Source organism: Emydura macquarii, unplaced genomic scaffold (genome assembly GCF_026122565.2).
Source record: "Emydura macquarii macquarii isolate MOO-44397 ecotype Brisbane River unplaced genomic scaffold, CSIRO-AGI_Emac_v2 contig_3348, whole genome shotgun sequence".
Taxonomy (NCBI): Eukaryota; Metazoa; Chordata; order Testudines; family Chelidae; genus Emydura; species Emydura macquarii.
Window position 1 is genome coordinate 7759115 of NW_027133485.1, and position 25759 is coordinate 7784873.

Genomic DNA, 25759 nt, shown 5'->3' on the forward strand with positions numbered 1-25759 from the left:
TGAGAGAAGTAACTTGGAAGCAGATCAGAACTGTGGCTGCCCATTTGATCTGTTCCTGTCAGATCCTTCGGGTGGGTCGTGATTTTGTCTGCCTGTTGCTTTGTGACCTCTCCAAGGCATGACCATAGCATCACATAAGGATAAGGCAGTTAAGAGTTTGGGTTCTCCCCTACGGTGGCAGCAGCAGATGGTCTTTGACATAGAGCCCTAGTTGTTTACAGATGTGTCGAGAGGGAGGAAGTGTTCATGCGAATGTTAGAGACTCAGCCAGGATTGTGGGGAACAGAGTGATCACAAGGAATATTACATTTCTGCACCTTCTCCCTGCTCGCCCCCCTGCCCGTGGCAGAGGCTTTGGTCAAATAGGGTGGTCTTTCACCTTGGACAATTTAGGAGCAGTTTAAGAATAAAACCAACAAGCAGTTAGCGGATTCGGTGCCAGGGCTTTAAATTGCTGAGGTTTGTGTTTGCGGGAGGACGTGTGCATGTGGATGTGTGTGGTAGCTTCTCAATACACCTTTAGGGCCAGCATGTTGCTGGAATCTGGAACCAATTTACTGGCTTTCAAGTGGTCTCAATTCAGGACAGCAGCAGACCAGAAACTCTTGGGACACCTTGGTAAGACAGGCCTGGTGAGGAAATCAGTTGCCTCTTTGTCCCAGGGGCTGATTCTGCTTTGGTTCTTTCCATTTCCTTCTTCAGTGAAAAGGGTTTTCACTCCTAGGTGGTCAGTACTAACAGCGGGCGATGGGGTCGGTGGAAGCGGAAGAGGAGCCTGCACTCCTAAACTGCTTCGCAGTGGGATTTACTGACAAACAGACGTGGCTGGAAGGAGTCTCCCTAACACAGAGTCAGCAGGCCTTCCCTCAGCCCAAGCCTGCAGTAAAAGAAGGGAAAAGCCCCGTTTGTTTCAGCTAAGGGAAAAACAAAGGTCTAAAGCCTGGTTCGAAGTTCTCAGCTCTGGCCTTCTCCCTTAATGCCTGCAACTGTCTGCAGCTTCCCACAGCACACTCTTACTGGAGCAATGGGGATTAATTCCCCAGCCATGCCACCCCGCAGCCAGGGCAGGCAACGGGGAGCCTTCCTCTAGCCAGAGGGAGAGGAAGGATTATCCCCTTCTCTGCCAACTCGTGCGTGATAAAAGGGTGACACACAGGATTGTTGGTAAAGGACTGAGATCCTGGTTCCAGTCACGTGACATGAGACAAGGTAACTAAAAAGGCTCTGATCTCTATCACATGACAGGGGTGAGCATACAAAAACCACTGGAGCACAGTGGCTGGGATACACCCAACCCATCGTACAGCGCATGCAGTCTGTCTTCAGATGATCACTCTCTGCAGAAAGTGCTGGCTCAGGGAGGGTTTTCCGCTTCTCCCAGGTTAGACAGGACATTTTAATGGATCATCCTGTAGAAGGCGGGCATGACTTGTTGTCGGTCTCTGGAAAGCCAGGGCCACATGAACTATGAATGCAGTGGTGGGAGATACGGCTGGAGATGGAGAGAGGGGTGAAAGGAGGAGTGGATGATTTCTGGTTTTGGGGGTGCCTTGAGCTAATCTCAAACTGTAAAGGGGAGTTCTAGTTTAGGGAGTTAATCAGAGTGGACCTTCCCATTTGACCAGGAGATGGTTAAATGGACTGCTGTTGCAGATCTAACAGTCTTACAAAGTGGGAAGTCCTCTGTACTGTATACCATGTTGTGTCCACTGGATTAATGCATTTCTTCTCTGCTTTAAGTTCTGCGTCTAGCTAGGTATCTCACCTACTTCAGTGAATTTAGCATCAGAACATCCCTACAAACCCGGTCAGTATTATTACCATTTTGCAGATGGGGAACAGAATCCCAGAGAGATTATTAAGTAACTTGCTCAAAGTCAAACAGGAAGTTTGAGACAGAGCTGGGAATTGAACTCTCCTCTCCTGATCCCCTGCTGCCCTTTCTTTTGCTGCTGTATTTTTTACATCTCTCGTGTACGGCACTTCTGATGATTCTTATTCGTATGACAGTAGCACCCAGAAGGCTCTCCTTAGGTCATGGTCCCATTGTGCTAGGTGCTGTATATATAAAGTATATTCATCCCTGTCCTGAAGAGCTGACAATCTAAATAGGCAAGGGTGGGAAAAGAAACAGAGGCACAGAGAGAAGAAATGTCTTATGCAAGATCAGTGGCCGAACCAACTCTTTTAAGGCTAGTGCCCTATCCGCTAGACCACATTGTCTCAGCTACTGTTGAAATTTTGCGTAAGTTCATTTGGGTAGATAAATCACAGCCTTAAACTCCCAGCAGAGGGCCCAATCCTGCCTTCCTCAGACAGGCAAAATTCCCACTGACACTGAAGTCATTGGGAGTTGCCTGGGGAAAAGCAGCAGGACGGGGCCTGCAGTGTAGGGGGAACCAAGGCGAGCCAATCTTTGTTGCTGAGATTTAGGAGACCCGGGGAGCACTTTGCAGTGGTGGATGATGATGGAAAGAAAAATCGTCATTTTCTTTTCTCCGGGAAACGTACAAATGGCAGCTTTTTACAAGCCACTCCTTTGTGTTACTAGATTTATGAGGCCCAAGTCGCATTTGCTGGAAAAATATAAAATGTCAGTGATCTGAAACCGAAGGCTGTTCGTGAACTCGGGATCATCCTGTTTTGCTGGCAGCAGAGCAGGCTTGAGGGACACCATGCTCAGAGCTGGACCGCTTGGAAGCCCGGGATGGCAGGCAGCCATTGGGTTGGTGATATAAAGAGTTACTGACAGGTTTGTGAGCTAAGAAGAAACAGCGTGAATAAGCACATTCCTGACACCCATGAAGTATTAGACTCTATGAAGTCAGCATTCGCCAGCAGCCACAGGCAAACTCTGGCCTCAAGCACCCATTTTAAAATATCCATAAAGGCTTCTCGCATGCTACCGTTTTGTGTGTGCTGCCGTCATGCCAGCTTCCCGAACTCACATTTCACAAGCAGAGTTGGGCTAGTTCAGTACTTGGATGGGAGACCTTTCAGAAACGTCTCCAGGACGAAGTGTTGCTTACTATTAATAATTAGCAGCACATAAATGCTTGGAGACCCCAACGGAGATCAGAGCCGCTAGGTGCTGTACAAACACACAGAAAGAGGCAATATACAAACTACATAGGCAAGATGCAGGAGAGGAAGGGAGCAGCCTAAGGGCATGGAGAAGAGCCAGGAATAGAATGCAGGTCTCCTAAAGACTAGGCAGGGTCCCCAGCTACTAGACCACACAGCTAGTCAAGAGGGAATCTCCCCACTGAGCCAGTACCTGATCAGCAGGGGGCTTGGGGTAATATTTGAATTAGGGGAGGATGTTTCTCCTTTTTCAAGTGAAAAGCTCATCCCAAGCACCGGATAGGGAGGGGAGGTTGTATAAGCTGATGTCCTTGTGGCCATTAAAGATCCCATAGTATTTTTTGAAACAGCAGAATTGTTAATTTAACCCCCCTGCCCTTGTCTAATTTCAACCCAGGTAATTTCATTCCATCTCCCTAAGTGCCTTTCCAAATTGGATCGGTTAGGTCCTTCACTTCCTGTGCTAAACCATTGTGAAGCGTTGCTGATCACAGTTATTTGTGTCGCAGTAGCACCTAGGAGCCCAGTGTGCTTGGTGCTGTACAAAAACAGAGCAAAGATTCCCTCCCCAAAGAGCTGCCATGCCTCACACCAGAAGAGGAGGTGCCTTTGTTCAGCTGAGTTTTGTAAGGCTCAGTTAATGTCCGTAAAGTAAATCAAGACCCTCCAGTGAAAGGTCTGATTAAGGATAGAGCAAAATCTACTTTACATTTAAGACTCACTTCTGTGAAGCAACTGATTTTTGCTGGCCCCTCGGAGGATTGCTTATGACCTGTTTCGCAGTATATATTTAAACTGCCTGGTGGGCACTATTTCCATTGAAGCCACTGTGGAGTTGACGGTACTTGGCAAGAAATTAGGCCCAAGTGATAGTTTCTCAAGTCTTGGCCAGCATGACACAAGTATGATTAATGAATGTGACGTTTGTGGCTTGATGATCTACATTCAGAGGGGTAAACCGAGCTATGAACGGGATAAAATGGCCCTACTTCAAACAGTTTCAAGAGCAAGTTACAGCGGGCAGTAGCTCTTGTAACCAGCCACCGTCCTCAATGTCAAAAACCTGATGAGTAATATAGACTGGAGAAAGATTCTCTCCGGCACAGTTTAATAACTCTTCTTCTTCACAAGAGACATGGAAAATACTCCTCATTCATGTGACCCCTACAGAAAATAATGCATCTGTTGGGGTGAAGGAGTCCAGCCTTCCCTGTACGAGCTTACCTGCCCTTGTTTCACTGGGAGCTTTGATTATTTATGGCATGCAGGAGCAAACCATGAAGCACTAGATATCAACAGGACACGGACGGGCACAGAAAAGCAATCACAATATGAATGTAGCTGAATCGGAAAACTCCCAGGAATTCAAATGAACGCTCATGAATGTTTTACAGTATTCACCGAGATCCAGCTATGCACTGCCTTGGAAAGGACACATCGAACCCCTTAAAGAAACCAGGATTTCTTGTCCTAATCGTAAACAAATGTTTCCCAATTTGGCTATTTTCCATCTGCAGTGTAATCTTTTTTCTCTCCTCCCTTTTAATAAAATTATGTCTGAAACAAAGATGTTTATTGCTTTTATGAGTTCCTATTTGTATGGAAATTGAATTCAAGATGTGATATTTCTGTCTTCCTTTTTTTTTTTTTTTTTTTTTTTTTTTTTTGGTGACTGATCCTCAGCATTTCTTCATCTGGCTTGTGGAGGGAAAAGCACAGATTAAAAAGAACTGTGCAAATGTTTTTTATAAACTTCTCTTATTTTCCTGCCATAGGACTGCCTTTAATTAGCTCTGTGGAGTACAAAGGACACATAACGCTACCATCTCACAGTGGAGGATATTAAGATCTACTGTATTTATTACTGAATATTCACATTGTACTCCAGTGCTTTGATAAACACCAACCTTGGGCTAGGTTCCATTCTCATTTACACTGTTGTAAATCCTGAGTAACTCTGTTGAGGTCAAGGAAATTACTCTGGATTTACACCAATGTAAAATAGAATCTGGCTCATTAGTCTCACTTTCCAACACACTCCGCTCAAAAGAAAATTCAAATACAGTAAATGTACTGGGACAGATTTAATAATGTTAATCAGCTTAATACTATGTAACCTTTTGGATTTTTGAACACTAAGCCAAATTCAGGTCTCTGACAGTGGTAAAACCGTTTTGAATATGGTCCAGTAACTTCTGTTGTACTTTGCTAATTCTAGATCACATTCAACTTAAGTTTTATGCCCAATCATTCTAGTGTACAGGTATCAATTTAATTGATTTTGACACCATTGCTTTCTTTCATCCATTTAGTTTCAGTATATTGTGTTAAGTTGCCATTTGAGAATCCTTTTCTTTATGCTTTTATCTTAGGAATCAGCTTGAATGTTTTATCTTGTTTTAGAAATTCAGCTAGGAAACAAGTACCAAAAAAACTCAACAAACCCCCACAATTTACTGTGTTCTGGCCTACCTGTAAATGATTATAGCGCTCTGACTTTAAGGTCCAATCCTGCATTCCTGAGTCCTCCTCAACTCTCTGTGAATTAATGAGGGATTTGGATTGCATAAGGAATGAAAGATTGTAACTGTGCTGGTTTTCATACAAAGGTTTTAGAACTGAGAACGTTAGGATGACCAGACAGCAAAATCAGGACAGGAGGCGAGGGGGTAATAGGCGCCTATATAAGAAAAAGCCCAGAATATCTGGACTGTCTCTATAAAATCGGGACATCTGGTCACCCTAGAACATGCCAAGCTCCTCAGTTCAAAATGAGTCAATGAGAAGAGTGTCTGCACATTCTTTATGTTCTGATGAGTTGCGTTTTTTAAAATATTCTGTAACCAACATCCCAGATAGCAGGACTTGAAATAGCACAAATTGATTTTGTTCCATTTACTGGATTTACAAAAGCAGGTAACTCCGAGAAACAGACCCGATTTTAGCAATACGTCAAAAAAACACAAAGTAGTCCTTCTATACCAACAGGCTGAAGAAAATGACACAGTCCCAGTTTGCAGTATTCTCCCAAGTAACATAGTGACTGCCCACAGAATGGTCATCTGGAGCCTGTAAGATGCCTTAGCCATACCAAAAAAAAAAAAAAAAAAAATCAATGAAGTCTAGTTTAAACGTTTGGGGCCAAATCCTAAGTGCCTTGCTTTACTTTTACGGAAGCAAAAATGCTGAGCAAAAACTAAGGAAGGACACTTGGATTCAAGCAACAGTTTTCCCACTCTGCCTCTTTAGGATATTAGTGCTGAAATTTACAAATAAAACTTTCATTGTGTGCCTAGTAAAGCTTTCAACCCAGTTGTGGTCCTCAGTTTATAATGATGCAGAAGATCAGACGCTAGCTCTCTGCAAACAAGACACAATTCAGCTACACTCTAGGACAAAGTTAAGTATCCTAATCATATGCCGAATGTCAGAAATATACGGTCCCGCTGTGATACTAGAAAGATATAGAGTAAGTCTCAGATTTGTGGATTTGTTGAGGGGTTGGGGTAGTAAAAAGTAGGAGGGATAAACTTTGCCCAAAGCAATTACATTTCTGAAAAGCCTTTTAAAAGTGAAACTCTAGATACTCCAACACACTATATTAAAGTCTTTCAAGTCTACTTTTAAAGCAATCATCCTCAAACCCTCTCATGCCCTGGAAAGGTAACTTCCCCCTTAGAAATGGAAAATGTTGAGTGTTATTAACTTTTGCAGCTCTTAACTGATGACTTAAATTCTCTCCTGTCACCGGCTGGTTATGCATGTTCTAAGGCATCCATCCCCATAGCGCCTGAACACTAGCTACTTTGGCTCACGTAGGACTATGCAGACAAAGGAGGAGTGAATAAAATATGTCTAGCACCAAGCAATGCACAATGGATAAATTACCACTCAGCTAATGTTCATGGTCCTACAAACAATTTCATGCTACGCCGGATGAGTCAACAATAGTGTGAAAAAGTCATCATGAAGGAAAATGCACATCAAGCTAGGGCCTCGACAGAAGCACCGAGAAGATCCAGAAGCTCAACATTTCACATAGCAATGGAGTGCTCTAAGCATGGGTCACAGACACAACAGAAAACTCATTCCACCACAGCCAACTTTGTGAGCAGCTAGCATGCAACTGAAGATGTGCCAGCGAAGTTATTAAAATAGGCTGCTGTTCAGCGACAAACAATAACGTTTCCTGCCGTGAAGGAGATGAAAACAAGGTCTCTACTCACCACGTAGGAAGGTTGGCGAATAGGTTGCAAACGAGTCAAATATGCTGTTGGAAGCCATGACCCCAGCCCAAGATGATTCTTCGGCCAGTCCTTGTGGTTTGTTTATATTCCCCCCACTATTCTTGAAAAAATAAGTTTGAGCTGAAATACAAAAAAGAGAGAGAGAGAGAGAGAGGAATACACAAGGAAGCTAAGTGCCTGTTTGTAACCAAGAATCTGGGTTTGCAGTGCCACAGGAATGCTCAGCCACAAGTTTTTCAACAGAAGCATATGCACGCTGGATCATTAGTAGGAAAAGGAGGGGGAGAAAACAGGATTTGCAAAGAGATAGACAAAGAGGGAGGCATGAAGTATGGAGAGCAAAATGAATGAATGAATGGAACTTACCCTAGACAGACAAAAATAAAGCTGGTGTTAACAACCAGGGGAGGAAAAAACCCTCTTCACTGAGGTTCAGGTACTCTTCTAAATTGTAGATTGCAGTTTGCTTGTGGTTCTGTGGTCGCCTATGAGGCCTGAAGGAGTGTTAACTCAACCCGGGTTCTGAGACAGAAAAGACTCCAGCTAGTCATTCGCTGAGTGGAAGAAGAGAGTCACCTGACTCGTGATGTCAACGGGGCATGAAACATCTTTGTGGCTTCTTCTTCTTCTTTGTTTTGCTTTTTGTTGTTGTTTATGGTTTATATTTATTAGTTCATGGGAAGCCTGGTTGACTCTCTCGGACCCGACGGTGAATGACATACAGAAGCAGAAGTTAAAAGCATTGAGACATTTCATTTTAATTAATTATATCGTTGCCCTAGAAGACACAGGAGAGAGACTTCAGATTTATAATTGGTTGATTGAAGTAATAACCCATTTACATTCAGTGGTTTTCTCCTTTTAACTGCCTATTCTCCCACATTTACCACTTGTCTGTATCATAATTTTTAGCTGTACATGGCTTTCTAACTCCCAGCTCCCTTGACTGATTATTGTTACTGCATGTCGAGACTATTTCCATATGTGTAGATGGGTGGCTCTTCTTCACAGGGATTTGATGTGAATTAGTATTAAGCAAAAACACATAGCACATGCGGTAGAATAAACATTGCTAGCTTAAGAGGAGGAACTGCAGCCATTTGTCGTTTTTTAAAAGCATACAATCTCATTCGCGGGAGAGGAGGGCGATCAAACTTGCAGGCACCAGAGTAGGGAGCCCTGGCTCCCGCTCAGTCATGCTTGGTCACAGGAATCGTCTCACTGGGACGGAGGTGTGTAAGACTGCGGGGGCTGGCACCTTGGTTTTCAGGAATAATAGATCTTTAGTGATGATGCTCGGATGTCTGTGCGTGGGTGAGCGCCAAAGGTATTCAGGCATCTAAGCAGGTTTGGTGCCCAACGCACTTAGGTGCTTTATGAAAATCCCACTAGGCTCCTATCTTCATCTTTAGGTGCCTACATACCTATGAGAATCTCGCCCTATGGCCCTCAAAATAAGGCTTAAATGGGACAGCAACCCTAGATGACCTCCTGAGGTCCCTTCCAACTCTATGATTCTATGATTCTATATTGGCTTTCTCCAAGGGGCGAATTTCACCTGCTCAGGAAATAAGCCTAACAACATTCCTGGGAGATGTACCTTGGACCATCACATTTTAAGAAGTTCTGCATAAAATCCTATGGCACTATATGGTGCAGGTTTATGAGTAACACGTCATTTAAAGATCCAGCCAAAGAGGTAGCATAAATATCTGCAAGGCCATTTCATTGTTCCCCTTCAAATCCCTCCTTAAAACTCTCCTTTGCTTTGATGCCTACAAGGAAACTTGATAATGAACAGGCAGCTGGTCCACGGAGATAACTGCCTGTTACACTGACCAGTATTGCCCCATTGTTTCCCTGTACTCAAATGTTGCTATATCTGTCTGTCTGTCCCTGTCTGCTGTCTCTTGTTTTATATTTACATTGTAAGCTCTTTGGGACAGAAGGTGTCTTTTTGTTTACAGCCCCTAGCACAATGGGTTCCTGCTTCCTGACTGGGACCCTTAGGTCTACCACATTACAAATAAATAATTTTCCACTTACACTTGTATGTTTTGGTCTTACCTTTTTCCTGACTCACGAGTAGCATTGACTCACGTGAGTAGTTATTGAGGAGGATTTGGCACAATACACACGCCCAGTCAAAAGGTGAAAAAAACAATCCTCCACAAACTGAAGTAATGACACGTCCCTTCTGACTTCCGCCCAGAGAATCCTAGAAATCAGAGATGAGAAAGACCTCTTAGGTCATCTAGTTCACTCCCTTGGCAGTGTACAATTAGTGCCTACAGTCCATTAACTTGGAGCAATTGTTTTTAACCACCCCAAGTGCTAGGACTGAAGATGGGGACCTGATAACAGCCTTCAAATATGTTAAGGGCTGTTACAAAGAGAACGGCGATTAATTGCGCCCAACGTCCAGAGAAGGTAGGACAAGAAGAAATGGGCTTAATCTGCAGCAAAGAAGACTTAGGTTAGATATTAGGAAAAGCTTTCTAACCATGAAGGTTATTAAACTCTGGAATAGACTTCCAAGGGAGATTGTGGAATTCTCACCAAGAACAAGTTAGACAAACACCTGTCAGGGATGGTCTAGGTGTACTTGGTCCTACCTCAGCATGATGGGATGTGCTACATCACCTCTCAAGGTCTCTTCCAGCCCTAGATTTCACCGATTCTACTCACTTCCCTTGGAAGATAATCCCACTTTAACGGTTCTCACAGTCAGGAAGCTTTTCCTGACATTGAACCTAAATTTCCTTCTCACTATCTCCTCTTTGCTCCCAGTTAATCCCCCATATTATTACTGATTTCCAGTAGTGCCCCCACTGTACACACACAGATGAAGGTCACATGTACCAATTGTAATATTTCCTCTTTCTTCTTAGTGGTTACACCCTTCAGCCATTCCTAATTAGTTGTTAGGTCCCTCCATGTTAGTGGTCATTTATTCAATATTAAACAGATTTGGTTCTCACTGGCACCAGTGTAAATCCAGAGTAACTCCATTCACGTCAGACTCTGCTCTCTTTAATCAGGCAAAACTCCCACTGGGTTAAATTCTGTGCTCCGCTATACTGGTATACTAAATCCACAGTAACTGTGTTTAAACAGATAGATTTCCTGCAGATTTATCGCAGTCTAGGGGGTCTGGTCCAAGGCCCAGTGAAGTCAGTGGGAGTTTTTCTGTTGGTTTTAAAGAGGTTATGGTTTGGGCCCTAAATGAAAACAGAATATGGCCCTTCGTTTTTAAGAGTTGCTATTAGTTTCTATAACCAAGTGGAAGAAAGGCTGCTATTGTGCCTATATTCTGCAACGTTGTCTGCTGGGGACGTTTGGCTCATGTCCTGGTGATAATCACCATTCAAACATTATCCTTTCTCTGTGTGTGTTTTTTGCAGAGACCTACTCACTATTGATCACGTCAGGTTAAGAATTAGTTTTGATAGAGGCCCTATAGATGGAGACGTGAATAACTAAAGCGTGGAGAAATGTTTTCCAAAAAAGACGTTTGAGGAAGTGAAACTCACAGTAAATTAAGTCTGAATGAAATTTGCAAGCAAAATAGTGCCAAGGTTTGTGGTATTTCCAATGCATACGAGTGTGATTTAACAGTATTTATACAATCCCACATTTGCCACATTTTGCTGCGTGTAGCTGCGGCCCCAGTCTTGACTTTTTCCTGAGTGCAGGGGAATTGGAAGTAGTGAGGTATTCTTGACTCCCAGAATAGTAATACTGACATGGGTAAGAGCTGATCTTATTTACTGTGGCTCAAAATCCTGGGACTCTGTTTGCCCTTCAGAAGAACATAAGAACAGCCATACTGGGGCAGAATGATTCATCTAGCCCAGTATCCTCTCTTCTGACCGCGGCCACTGCCAGATGCGTTTCTTACTAACTAAAAAAAAACCCTGACTCCAGGATAAAAGCACAAAGTTGTGGGGAGGGGAGGTTATGCTGATCATTTGATAGCACAAAAGGAGGGGAAAAAATCAAATGAGCTTTTAAAAGGTTCAACACATGCCATCACCTGCTCCAGCAATGCATAGAGAGGGGCCTGTGGAGCTAGACAATGTCATTTTGTCTCTGTTTGCCTTGTATCATCTCAGACCACGTCAACATGCTCCCTTTTCCCCAGACCCCACTTTTCCACATTGTGTGTTACTGGCTGGCCCTGCAGTGCTACAAGTGTGCAAAGCTCTGGGACCGCCGCCCATTTTCACGAGTCCTTTGATAGAGCATAATTCAGGATCTTAATGGGAGTGGACAGAAAATTCCTCAAACCTTGCACCATTCTGTAAAGCAAGGATTTTCTCTCTTCTCTCTGCACATGCCTAGCTCCCACTGAAGTCATTGATGCATGTGCAAAAGGTAGATAATGGATTCTTTTTCCTACACCGCAACATTTATCCAATCATGTTTGATACAGCAAAACTGAAAGTACGTAACATGCACACGTGTGCTACTGTGTCATTCAGATTTTATGCTATTTTTTGATTCCTTGGCACCAATCCTTCACTGAGGAAAAGGACTGGGATTTTCAAAGCCATTGAATTCAATGGGAGCCGAATTAGGGCAAGGAGGAGCACTCTTGAAAACTCCACCCAAGAAGCACACAGTGCAGTTTAGGAAGTGGAGGGGGGGTGCAGAGATGAGTTAGCCACCTTCTTCACTCCTGATCCTGGTATGCCAGGCTGGAGCCCTGACAAAGCTGCTCTGATTTACACCAACTATAAATGTCCCCTAAAGTCATTAGGACAGCTGGGGATCACTAAAGTGCACGGAAACTCTGGCCACACCCGCTTTTCCAAGGCCACACCTCCTAACTCCCCGGGCAGGGTGGCCTAAAAGCTGCCACCTCAGGTTCACTCTACTCTGCACTGCATTGATCCTTCTGGGGACAGATAAATTGGCTTTACGATTGCTTTGCTCCAGCGCGGTGGCACAAAGCACCCTAAGCATAGCCAGGGCTCCTGCCCCTTGGTGTTTTCTTTGTTATACTCATCTCTGAAATTATCCCCAGCTGCTTTCTTTATGATAAAATTCCCCCCTCTTTAAATTGCTGCATTTTTCCATGGGTGTGTCTCTGATCTAAATACTCCAATTTTGCTCATGCAGTCAAATGCAAGGGCTTATTATGTGGTCTAGAAATTGATGGGTATTCCATATGTTATCTATATACTGTACCAGGAGCTTTCGTCATGTTTCAAGGAAATTAACAACTAGCGTGGGCATTGCATTTCATCATGTACATTCATGTGCATCTATGAGCGTGCAATGTGCATGCATGCCAATAGATTTTATTTATTTGTGAGCATTTACATGTGGAAATACAAAGCCCCTCTCCCACAATCTAAGAACTTCTGACAAACTTTAAATCACAACTCACATAAAAAGTATTAGATCCATTAACAAAAGGTGTGTTTGTGGGGGGGTTGTTAATTTAGGAGCTGTGAAGTGAAATGGAGCCAAAACTGGGTAAAATGGTGAGCTCACAAAAAGTACAAAAGAATCTAAAACTATTCTTTTATTTTTAATTTGGATTTTTTCATTTAAGACTCAGCCACCATTAAGTGTTTGTACATGTACCCAAAGTCTGGTGGAGTGAATGCATTTTTAAAAATAGCTTTACATGTCCACGCTGATAATGGCTAGAAGAGACAACACACAATAGAGAGAGATGCATTGAGATATATAGATATTATATACACATACAAGAGCACATTTCTTCAGGCCAGAAACCAGGCCTCACATGTGTTTGATCAGTGCATAGGACAATGGGGTCCCACTCCTGATTAGGCTATCTGGATGCTATTGCAATATAAATGGTTCGTAATATCCCCTAGATATCACTTGAAGTCATCAGAAGAGTGCTACATGTATCTTCATTTGTGGACACACCATTTGAGATTTTAAACAATTCTGTGAGACTTGAAAGAAAAGGGATTGTCTAGTCAAACACTAAATTGCTGCACTGTATTGCAATCACCGAGGCCCTGGATATTTGACCCGAACTGAAGCTGATTTTCAGAAAATGCTGAGTTCCCCTTTATTTCAGGGGGAAATATGGGGGCTCACCACCACTGTAGGGACCTTGATCCCAACCCGACTGAAGTCAAACGTTTCCATGTCCTCCAGCGGGCTTCAGATCAGGCCCCTTTATGGTATTACAAAAATTGGGGCTCCCCCCCAAAATCAGTGAATGCTTTTGGAGATGTTAGCCTGTGAGGTTAGGACAGTCTTTTGTTCTGTATTTGTACAGCACCTAGCACAATGGGTCCATGACTGGAGCTCCCAGGTGCAACAATAATACAAATAAAAATAATAATAAGCCAGCTGTAGAAAAATCATTGCACAAGCCTATCAATTGCTGGTATCAGGAAAAGATGCAAAGGTCCCTGTTTTCTGCCCTCACTTATACTTTGTGCATCACTGAGTTGCATTTACCAGCTCTAGCCCCATTCACACATCCTGGGGGGTGTACACCGCAGCCTCCTGTAGGTCTGCAGTTAGCCACACGCTGTGCGCAGCCTTTTAAAGAGCTGGCATCGTCCTACAGGAGCGACTTGTTCGGAAGAAGCAACTCTTGTGCATTCTCCTCTGCAAAGCAAAAAATCAAAACAATGTTTTACTGTCATAAAACCAGGCAAGTCAAATTAGAGGCTCCTGCAGGGCAGCTCAGATGCAGGCAGTTTGCTGAAGCTGCCATCATGCCCAGTGCACCACAGGAAACCACTAACTCTAAACATGAGACGAACTCTGGGCCATGTGCTCCCCCTCTGCTTCCATGGGCGGATAGGAGCCAAATCTAGCAGAACGCGTGTCTGCGTTAGGCCCGGCTCTGCGGCATGTTCACTCATCTCTAGCCCCTATTCACAGGAGCGCCAGAGGCTGCTTTCTCCGGGTTTGCGTTTTTGGGGGGAGCAGAGTGGGTGGAGCCAAGGATCTGGATTCTGGGACTCGGCAAATGAAGAGCTCAGGGAGTCGGAAGTGACTTGTTAGTACCGCCACACTGCTCTTGTAAACTGGTGGCATACCCATCACAATTAGGCTGTGCTGCTCCCCTAAAGACGTTTGCCGGAACATGTGGAGGAGCAAAGTCGATTGGGAGGATGGTGGAGGTGTCAGATGTTGTGGAGTGGGCACCGGCAGAGGTGATAACTTACACACGAGGACTCAGAACGCCTTAATGCTGCTGTTCAAATGGAGCTTGTGGCGTCTGCACGAGTCGCACCAGCGTGAGGTGGTGAGGGGTAGTGGTTAGAGAGGGGTACCGTGGGCTGGCAGAGCAGGCAGAAGACCTGGGTTCTGTGACCTCAGGCCAGTCACTTCCTCTAGACATCTGTCTTGTCCATTTACACTATCAGCTTGAGGGAAAAGTTTAAAAGGGGCAGGAGAAGCATCCATTGTGCCAATCATATTGCTGTCATCACCTGAACCCTACGGGAAAGCTTGTCCTGGGAGCTGTTCTCTCTGACTTGAGACCTCAGAGGGCGGGACTGTTTTTAAATATCGGGGTGTTACCTGCATCGAGGTTCCAGGGCATCTGCGGCTAGCGCACCTTCCTTCACCACCGTTCTAGAGACGGGGGGGGGCTGGTGGCTTTGTTTTTTAGGGTGCGGCCACAGCGTGGCCTGTAATGCAGACAGCAAAATGCAAGGACAGATACATTACAAGGGGACGTTTGTATAGTCCCCAAAACAAGTTCTCCCTTTGTGCCTCTGGGGGAATTCCCCCTAGCCCCGAATGTAGGGAGGCAGCATAAGGCCTTCGGGTGTATTTGAGAGCTGCAGTGGGGCATTGGCCTAGTCCTGGCGTGGTGACCACACAGGCGGAGGGAGCTGGACTGGTCCTCTGCACGCAGGTGAAGTTTGCCCCTACGTGGTTAATGCTGCCGGGGGCAGGGCTAGAGAGGAACAGTCACAACGGAAAAAACGGGGGGCGAGGCCAACGCTCCATTGGTTTCAATTTCAGCCTCTCTTTTTTCTTGTGACCCCTTTCACTTCGTGTTCTCCTCCTGAGCCTGCTCTCTAGCCAGTCATGCAGCCCGCCACATTGCCCTGTTCTTGCTTACCAAGTCCTGCAGCCTCCCCTCCTTCAAACCCATTTCCCTCCCCCGCCCCACCTTTAAAGTAATCTACCTACCTCCTTCTTTCACTATTAATTCCCCACGCCCTCCCTTTCCTGGAATAAATCCCCTGTAGCGGTTTGCCTTGCCCGTCTCAGAGTGCCAGCCCTTCGCCCGCCTCTCCCTGCACATTTGTAAGGGGCTGTGTAATTTAAGGGGCTGTACGCGATTTTTAAGAACGGCGATGGCGATGCACCCCAACTGCCGCAAGGGTTAAAGCAGCAAGCAAAGCATGTAATCCCCGACCTTACAAGCCATATAAGGCAGACGGTGCAGAGCCAGAACTAACCCCAAGAGATCATAGTACAGCCCACAGACAGTTATGTGGAGGTTGGAGAAAATATGAAGCTGACCACCAGGCCTTGGTGAAGATGTTAGGAGGCTATTCAGTGAAGATGAAATTGCTCCTTCCGTTCTGGGGACTTCTTGGAGCAAGGAGAATTAGAGGCCTCGCTGGAAATAGAAAGAACCAAATTCTGCATTCAGCTCCACACAGGCAATTCCTGTCGACTTCCATGAGAGCTAGGCAGGCAGATCTGAGAGCTGAGTTTGCTCCAGAAGCAACAGAACTGCTCCTGGTAGTGGAAGCAAACATCCTTTTACTTCATGTTGTACACCGCAGGCCTGTTCCTATTGAAAACAGCAGCAAAACGTCCATTCACTTCAACAGGAGCAGAACCAGCTCGCTGTACAGGGCTCTGATCCTGCAGTGAGATGCACTCAGGCAGACCCTGTGAAGAGCTAAATGGGGCTCTGTGTAAGGGAAGGGGGTCCAACCTACACGCATCTCATCGCAGCATCAGAGACTTGGCCAAGTCACGTCCAGTGTGCTATAGTACCACTTTCTTCTGGCCAGAGGGAAGGTCACCCACTCATCTTATTTATCACCTACAAGAATTTGAGCCCCTGGCTTCATGTGTCAAAGCTTTGGATGCCCCTTCTCCATTCTCGTGAAATTAACGTTAGGCAAGGCTGTAATTCATCAGAGTGGCCTTTCATTACTGAAACGTCGCTGATGCTTTTTAAGTCACTGCACAGCAGCCTGGCCTCAGGCACCCCAAGTCCCCGCTCCGTCAGCATTTCGGGGTTTCAAAAGGAAGAACAAACGAGACTTTTTGCTGGGGTCGAGGAGGTTTGACATCACACACAGGTTTCCTCCAGGCTACACCACTCACATGGCATGGACGAAAATCATTCCATATAGTGAATGAAGCTGTCTTTCTCTAAGCCTCAATGACCCAAAATAGTCTCATTCAAAAAGCCGTCATCATCCCTTGTGGGTGTTAATGGCTGGTTTGCAGATATGCTGGACACCTCTGACTCCACTGAAGTAAAGAGGCAGCTCGGATGTTTCAGTGGCTCTGAAAATAAGGTCATGAATGCACTGAAAAGTCCCCTGCTGTATATAGTCCTTACTATATATAGTAACTCCTACTATAGTTATTCATATTACATACTATATATAGTCCAGCAAGTGACTTATGGGGTTAGTGTGGCCTATAAAGCAGTCTCCTGGGATTCCGGAGACCTGGGCTCTGTGTCTGGTTGTGTTATTGAGCACCTGTGTGACCTTGGACCAGTCACTTCCCCTCCCACCCATCATCTTGTCTCTTAGCTTGTAAACTCTTCAGGGCAGGAACAGTCTCTCACTGTGGTGTTTGTACAATGCCCAGCACAGTGGTGCCTTATTCAGGCACTATTGTAACAGCATCAATAATAAGTTCCCCTATTTAGGTCCCGGTCCTGCAATAAACTCCACACAAGTCTATCCTGATGCCTGACACAGTCACTCCAGTGGGGCTCCATAAAAGCACAGGACTCCACCCATGTGGAGGTACCTGCAGGATCAAGGCCTCAATTCTGCATCCACGGAAAACGAAACAAACAAAAGCAGGAGGCTGTTAAATCCAATGCTTTTACCGCTGCTGAGCACACACAGGCGCACTGGTTTCACTACCCCATCTGGGCACTGCAGGGCATGAGGCAGCTGGGGAAAGTCAGATATAAAAATACTCCTGAAACATGTTCCCTTTCCCTAAAAATATAGTCAAAAATTCTGTCTAGTGCTATGATTCCCGTACCATGAAGTATGCAAATAACTGCCTGTGCTTTTCCTGTCCAGGAGCCATATCAAACAGCTAGCACATTTTTGGTTTAGCAAAAACAATCTTATTACTCCCAGCAATAAACGTTTTTTGCTAAGAAAGAAAGCAAGCAAGCAAGAAAGCTTATGTTAACTGGCTACAAGTACTTCAGAATACATTAGTATAAGGGAGGCTAAATTGCTAAAAAGCAGGTTTTTATGGATAACCTAAACTTCCCCCAACAAACTGCAACAAAAACGCAGCCACTTAGAACCTCTTATCTGTCCCTCTGCTGTATGCTATGGCCAATTGGAACATCACACCAGCAGCAAGGATATAACTCAGCTCCGCCTGCTCCAGCCAAAGGAGAATCCCTACTAGAGACTAGCAGTATAGGGTCTATGATACACAGCTGATCATTTCTGATCCCCACCATTAAAGGAAAGTTCCTCCTCACCCACACACCCACCCACATATACATATGCACTAAATGAGGCATGGGATCCTGGGGGAAAATACTATTGCGATCGTGTAATTAAAGATGGCATATGCAAGAAGGGCTTAATTAAAGTTGCACAGGCATCCTTAACTGTGGCATTTCCTAACTTTTGAGTGCTTGATTTTGCAACCTTAATAATGTTCTTTTACTGCAGTGCAGTATTTGTGTACATACACACACACACGAGCAATATTCTCATTCACCAAAATTCAATGGCACAAATCCCATTGACTCCAGTAGGAGCAGATCCAGTGCCCTTTCCCATTACATGTATTTTGCCTTTGGTTCAAATGGATGCAAAGTAAAGTAGACATAAACTGAGCCCCCATACCTGGGGGGCACTGCACTGCATGCTTACCACTACCGGCTTTAGATAGAAGCATTACAGTAGACAACTCCTGTTCCTCAAGAACTGAAGAGGTTGGTTGTGCTGCCATCCAGTGACTGCAAAAGCAACCTGGGAGCCAAGGGAATCTGAAATTAATTCCAGGCTTCAGAGAATTATCCATTGAAGTGACTACAGCCTAAGGCAAATATGATCGAAAAATGCATAGGCAGCTCTGTCCATACCGGGGTGATGATAAAATCCTCAGAGAGCAGATTAGTGCCTCTGATTTTACCTCTCTGGATCATAACACTCAACACTAAGGGTCCGTCTACCCTGCAGTAAAAGACCTGCAGCACGGCCACCACTGGCCCAGGTCAGCTGACTCAGGCGCAAGGGGCTCAGGCTGGGGGCTATAAAACTGCAGTGTAGACATTTGGAACTGGGCTAGAGCCCAGCTTCTGAGACTCTGTGAAGGGGGGAAGGTCTCAGACCCCTGGTTCCAGTCCAAGCAGGGATGTCTACACCACAATTTAATAGCCCCACAGCCCGAGTTAGCAGCCCCAGGCTCTGTGACTCAGTGCCATGCGTTTTTTAATGCAGTATAGACGTACTCAAAGTGACCACTTGTCACTTCCAAAGCTCTTTGCAGACAATCCTCACAGCCTTCCTCCTTACAGCCCCTCACAACAAACAGTCCTCACAAATGCAAACATCTGTCAAATGGTGAAACTGAGACAGGGAGGGGTGAAGAGACTTGCCCAAGGTCACAGAGGGAGTTGGTAGCAGAGCCAGAATTAAAACTCAGAAGCTGAATCACCGTGGGAGATGCTACAGGCATAACCAGGACCTAGGAGTTTTGGATCCTCAAGCCGTGCTCAGATCACACGGTGCTCAGAAACTCTTGATCTTGTCCCATAATCCTTAATTTCTATTGGACTATAGAGTCAAAGCCACACAATAGGGAGGGGTGAGGTCTAGTGGGAACCAGGACGCTTATGTTCTAACCTTGGCACTGCCATGGACTAGGTATGTGACCTTGGGCAAATCTATAAAGTGGGTACACTCATCAGAGTGTTGTGAGAATGAACGATGTTTTGTAACTTGCTTTGAGCTCCTCACACAAAGGTTCTCCAGAAGGGCAAAGCAACACCTATTCTAAAGTCTTGCTACATAGCCCCTTTGCCGTTATACGGCCCTCTTCATCTAAAGATCTCAAAGCGCTTTGCTAAGATCACTAAGCCTCAGTTTCCCCATTTCAAAGAGGAGGGTTCACACTTGCCGTGGCAGCTTATCAGCTGAGAACATTACCTAATCTTTAGTACAGGCACCTGGGTTCTGCACTATTGCCCACGGGCTCTTGCACGCACTGTCTAGCTGAATGAGTCGCTTTTATCTCAGATTCTGCACTGACACATGTGTAGTAAGATTTTAGAGATAAAGAGCAAAGCGAAGCCTCGGACAGACTGGTAGAGCTAAGAGAGACGCAAGGCGAGCCAGGAGCCACAATGCATTTCACACGCCCACTGACTTTTGGTTTAAGGTTATGATATGTCGTCTGCTGCCAGATTTCAAACCCCGGCATTTGAGTGTCTTGGAGCTGGGATTTGGCGTGACCCCTCATAGAGATGAGATCTGTATTTGGGAGCCTGGATTTCTGTTCAGGGCCGTCTCCAGTAGCTTGGGTGTGTCTGGCTGATTTCAGAGACCTCTGCTGCCAAGAACTCATGCCCAGTGATCATCCCGGCACCAGCGTGGAGTTCTTCCTCAGCTGATAGATTTGTCTTTTCCCCTGGCAGCTGCAGGTTTTGCCCTTTGCAGTCCCTGCCTGCCCCCACCCCTTTAGCCATCATCCCTTGCATGTCTCCCAGCACCGTCCCCCTCTCTTCCTACACCCAAAACTAACCCAAAGCCTCTAACAGAAACTGGACCACGAATCTCTCTCTCCCTTGCCTCTGCCCCTATTCTTCTAGCACCAACCTCCACGCTGTCCCCCCAATCTTGCCATCTTTCAGCAAGAGACGTCTCCTCTACAGCTCCTGCTGCCTGTTTGAAACCCAGCTCAAACATGGCTCAGCATGCAGCCATCAACTCTTCACCTCCAAACCCCTCCCAAGGACCCTGCACCAGGTGACATGCAAGTTTTGTTTTCACTTAGCAAAGGGAGGTTTTGCTGCTGCTGCTGCTGCTGACACAGCTTTCAGCTGAGGCCAAACGCCGTGCAAAAACAGAAGGGCAAGCCAGGACCTCTTCCCATGACAGTGAGCATTTCCCCAGTGCCGCATTACTGAGCTCAATGCCACCAGAATGACCAAGATTAGCAGAAGTCCAGTCTTGCTGCATTGCACCTCTTGGCCACAATCTCAGTTCTGTTTCAACTGGCATTTGAGCAGTTATGCGTGCACCAGAGAGCCAGAGCACATCACACATATGTTTAAAGCAGGGCAGAACCCAGAGCAGCACACTCAGTCTGAACCCTCAGACACTACGGAAATGGGCGTGGTGTAAACACCGAGAGAGCAAGATTAGATAGAACTGTCCCTCCAAGCGCTAAGGAAGGGCAGATTTCGATCCAGATCCAGACTTCACTTGGACCTCTGACCAGATTCACTAGAATATTATTCATCTAGCACCACAAAGGAAAAGGACAAGTTACGAGATGCATAGGAGGAGATAAGAAGGCATCTAAGCACAGGTCAGAAAACAACACAGGGCAGCGATTCAGGTGCAGGAGGCTGTGGGGAGATCTTCGGTGGTGAGACTGGGGTAGGTTTCAAGGAGGAGCAAGGTGGCAAATGGCAAGCAAGGAATGCGAAGCTGCTCCTAGGGCCAGTGTATGAATGATGGCACCAGGCTGAATGGGAGAATGATATTGGTACCAGGCACAAATTTGGATACCACAATAATAGGGACCACATTAGTGCTTCTTGAGCATATAGACAGGGAGAGACATCCAGGGAGAAGCAGAGTGGTTGGGGAAGAGCCTGAGGAGGGAGATACAGGCTGGGGTCAGTTATGCAGCAGGGAGCCTGGGTACACAGTACTAGATAAGAAGCAACAGACAAGCAGTGCCACCGACTTCCTGAGACTTTGGCTCCTGTTGCCCCAGAATGGGAAGTGCAGCAACCTCCCAAGATCCATAGACACACATCCCAAGTGGAGGAGCTGCACATCTCCTTCCCTTCCCCACCCCTGCACAGTCAGATGTGAATCTGGCCCAGAGAGCGAGTGTCTGAAAATAACCCAAACCTCAGCTCATCCCTGGAGGGGTCAGAAATTCTCTTTCCACTTTCAGTTTAAAAAAAAAAAATAAAAAAAAATCTGCCCACTCTAAACAACCAGGGGAATATATAATAATCGCTCGTCCATTTTAACTATAGCCCTTGCAAACAGCAATGCAAAAACAAACAACAATTTATGGCGAAGAGCAGGGATTTTTGTGTCTGGTCTGTGGTCGCAGGGAGTATGCTATCCAAGGACAGTGCTCCCAGCGAGCCAAGAAAACCCAGAATATTACTGGTGTGCTCTCATTTGACTGATCTCCCTTGGAGGCGACCAAATTATAAATCAGTCAAAGAAGCCTGATTTAAAGGAAGCCTGTATCTTTCCCACACTTTGTGTTCATTGTATTAGAGGAGCACTTTGAGACTGGAACTCTGTTATGCTTGCCCCTGGCCAAATCCTTACGCCAGGCCTCCATACAGTTTTTGTACCAGTATCACTATGTCAGTTTGGGGATGTGATTTTTTTTTAACCGATATAGTTATACCAGTGCAACCCCTCGTGTGGATGCAATTTATTGGGTGCCTTACACTGATATGCCTTATTTCCCTTCCAGCAGGGGAATAGCCGTTCCAGGCTAAGCATTTATAGCAATATAACTGCATCCAAACTGGGGAGGGGCTGTTGTAACCCTTCATCTATATTCACGGTAAAGCCACACAATTTTTGTCCGGAGCCAAGGCCCACAGGGCGGGGAGTGACACTGGAAGTGAAATGGCCCGCCCACGGTCCCATAAAGCAGGTCTAGTATAAAACCCAGGTTTCCAGACTCCCAACGCAGCACCTGATCCACCTTCCTACCCTACGTGACATTCAAAACCAGTGCGGGGACCGGCACTCGCTGAATTGTAGGATTCGGGGCGGCAGTCTCACCTGGTGGCGAACCCCCGATTCCTCGGTGAACGTGCTCTGCCCTCACTCACCACTAGGGGTTAAGGGGTGGGGCAACCTCCTCCTCTCCAGACTCACATGGGGTCCTCACATGACAGCGTGATGCAGTTCATGGAATGCTAATGCGAGACCCATAGATTGTCAACGGGCGACTAAAGTCAAGTCAGGTACAGGGGAATCAACAGGTCCCACCCAACCCTTGGAGCCAGTATTGAATCATGCCCCTCCCAAGTCCATTTGCTCCTCCCAGCCTTCCCCCCTCTTCCCTTACTGTGCCCTCTATGCTGGGATCATTGCCCCTTCCAATCTGCCCTGTCCCCTCCTCGAACCGCCTCCCACCCCTCATCCTCCTCTCTTAGCAATAATCCTCACCCTTTCCCTTGCCCGAACCATTGTCCAGAATACTGACTACCTTAGGCTCCAAGCCGACAGTTCACCGAGCAGTTGCCAACACACGCACAATGAATTTTTAGGATCAGGGCCTTAGATCATGATTTGGAGTAGGGAGGTGGCATGGTCCTGGTCTACACTGACCTGGCGATTCGGCGGCAGTCGACGGGAGTTACGCAGAGCAGCTTGCGTAACTCCCGTCGACTGCTGGGCTTCCCTTCTGCGCGGCGTCTTCACTGCACTGCGCCGACGGGAACCGCGCTCCCATCCACACAGCGCTACGCCACTTGAGGGGGTGGTTCACCAGCGTCGACTTCTGGATCGATTGAGTGGGTTGTCACTGACCGCTCAGTCGATCCAGACAGGTCGATCTGACGCAGTATAGACATAGCCTTAATCTCTGTAAAATGCCTTGTAACTATACGGTGATCTAAAGGTATTGTTTGGAATAGTAACAATACTTTATATGTTCTTAATTTTTGCCGCCCAGCCAGTATTTCACTGCTAGGCAATGGTCTGTATTGTTTCGCTGCTGCGCGGCGTGGCTGTCTTCTCCTGTGTCTCCTTGGTTACATCTGTCACATCAAAATGCTAAAAATAACAACATTCAATCAAAATGCAACAGCTCTGCCAGTGAGTGTGGGGAAGCTGCACTCCTGGAGTGGGAGGGTGTTTGCTGGTTTGGTTCGGAGTCCTGGCGGATGGATTTGAAGCCTGCACGTCAGTGGGTCGGGACGATGGCAGAACGCTTGGCCAAGCCTGGAAGGCAGACACATGCGGCGTCTGACTTGTCAGCACTCACAGCACCATGCTCGTCGAGCCGGCCGTTTGATAAATGCCTCTGATGATGGGGAAACACAGCCAAAGAGCGCGCAGACTGGGGAGACCATCAAAGAGATGCAATCGTGACCAAAAGTCTGAGTGTAGGTGAGAAATCTGACTGGGGAGCGCATTGCCACAGCCGGAGATCGGAGAGATAAGAAGGGAGGAAATAAGCACTGAGAGAAATTGCACGTTACCAGCGTCCTCTCTAGCAGAGAAGGCGAAAACCTTTCTATTTGTTTCTTTTCGTGATGGTGGAATATGGTGCCTCGTTTTCTTTACCAGACAAAGGCTGACGAGAGGTCTCATGAGCATGCGCCCAGAGCTCGTCTCTAATGACAGAGCTTCGATTCGCAGCCCTGTCACTAATTCAGGCTGTGACACTCATCTCCCGAGAGGGGCTTGTGCGACCTCATGCAGTCACGAGGGCTCTTTGCGGTGCTGGCATGGAAGGCGAGGTGTACTCTTCATTAATGGGAGGCCGACAGCTCGTTTAAAGAAGCCCCAACAAGCATTTCTGTCAAGCAATAAAACCTTTTTACAAAACGCCGTTCTGTCACGCTTGAAGAAAACCAAGTTTCGATGCAAAAGGTTTTCAAATGTAAATACGTTTGTTGCTGGGCTGAAAGCCCAAACAACGCAACACCCTGAAAACACACCCTGCCTTGCATTAAATGAAGGCCCCGGTCCTGCAATATGCTCCCTGTAGGATGGATCCCTACTTAAATCAATGGGATATGGGGCAGGCACAGGGGTTGGCATGACTAGAGATCATCCCGGGACTGGGCTGGGTCTACATCTTCAGCTGGCATGAACTGGAAGAAACAATTAAAATTGGGATGGCTAGCCACTGAAGTCAATGGAGCCACGCTGATTTACACCAGCTACGTACCTGGGCCTGTTTTTATTCAATTTCTGTGCAGCAGAAGCCGTCGCATCCTGGGGGTCACTGGGCGTGGCTGTAATACAAATAAAACAAATAATTATAATAGTCCAGGAGACCCAGGCAGTGAAACCAACTAAGGCCATGTCTACACTACCACTTACGCTAGCAAAACGTACGCAGCTCAGGGGGGGTGTAAAAAACACCCCCTCTGCTCGCCACAGTGCTATGTCGGTAGAACAGCTTCTCCCGCCAATATAGCTCCCGCCACTCGTTGAGGTGGTTTTATTACGACGACAGGAGAGCTGTCTCCCGTTGGCATAGAGCGGCTACACGAGCGATCGTACAGCAGCACAGCTGCATCGGCACAGCTGTGCCGTTGTAAGCATGCTAGTGTAGACATGGCATTAAAACCAAAGCCCCGTTGGAACTGAAATGCAAAAACTAAACAGAGATCAGATTAAAATGGGGAAGTGCAGATTAGATCTGGTAAATTCTTAATGAGTTTTTAGTAACACCGTTAGTGAATTTTTAATGCAATCTTTTATCTTGGTAATGTCACGCCAACCATCAGTAACTATCATGTTTGCTTCTTTTTTCTCAACAGAAGACACATTTTTTTATCATTATTTTAGCTGATGACCACAATGTGTTCATGCATCTGCAAATCAGGGGGACAGAAATATGTAAGGCCAGTGTCTGAGCTGGTGTAAATCAGTTTGGCTCCATTGAAGTCAATGGTGCTGTGACAACTTCCACCAGCTAAAGATCTGGCCCACAAAACGTGTTCCAAAGACAGAAGCGGGCAATATTGGTTCGGACTTGCCCCCGTGCTTCAGCCTGTGTTGTAAAAGCAGGACATCAGACATCTTAAAATGTGCGAGTTCAAAAGATCTTGGGCTTCGTATAGATCCAGACACTTCAGCCAACAGTAAAGTGGCTCCGTTTGGGATTTGCATCGTGTAAATCTGTAAAGGCTGGTGAAAAGGGCACCACTTTATTGATCCAACAGCATCATCTTTTTGGTAAGCAGATGTGTTTATCAAAAAATGAAATCAATAGGTCCGAGTTGGCCAGCTGACCTAGTGTGTGGGAGACAAGAGGCAGCTAGAGACTTG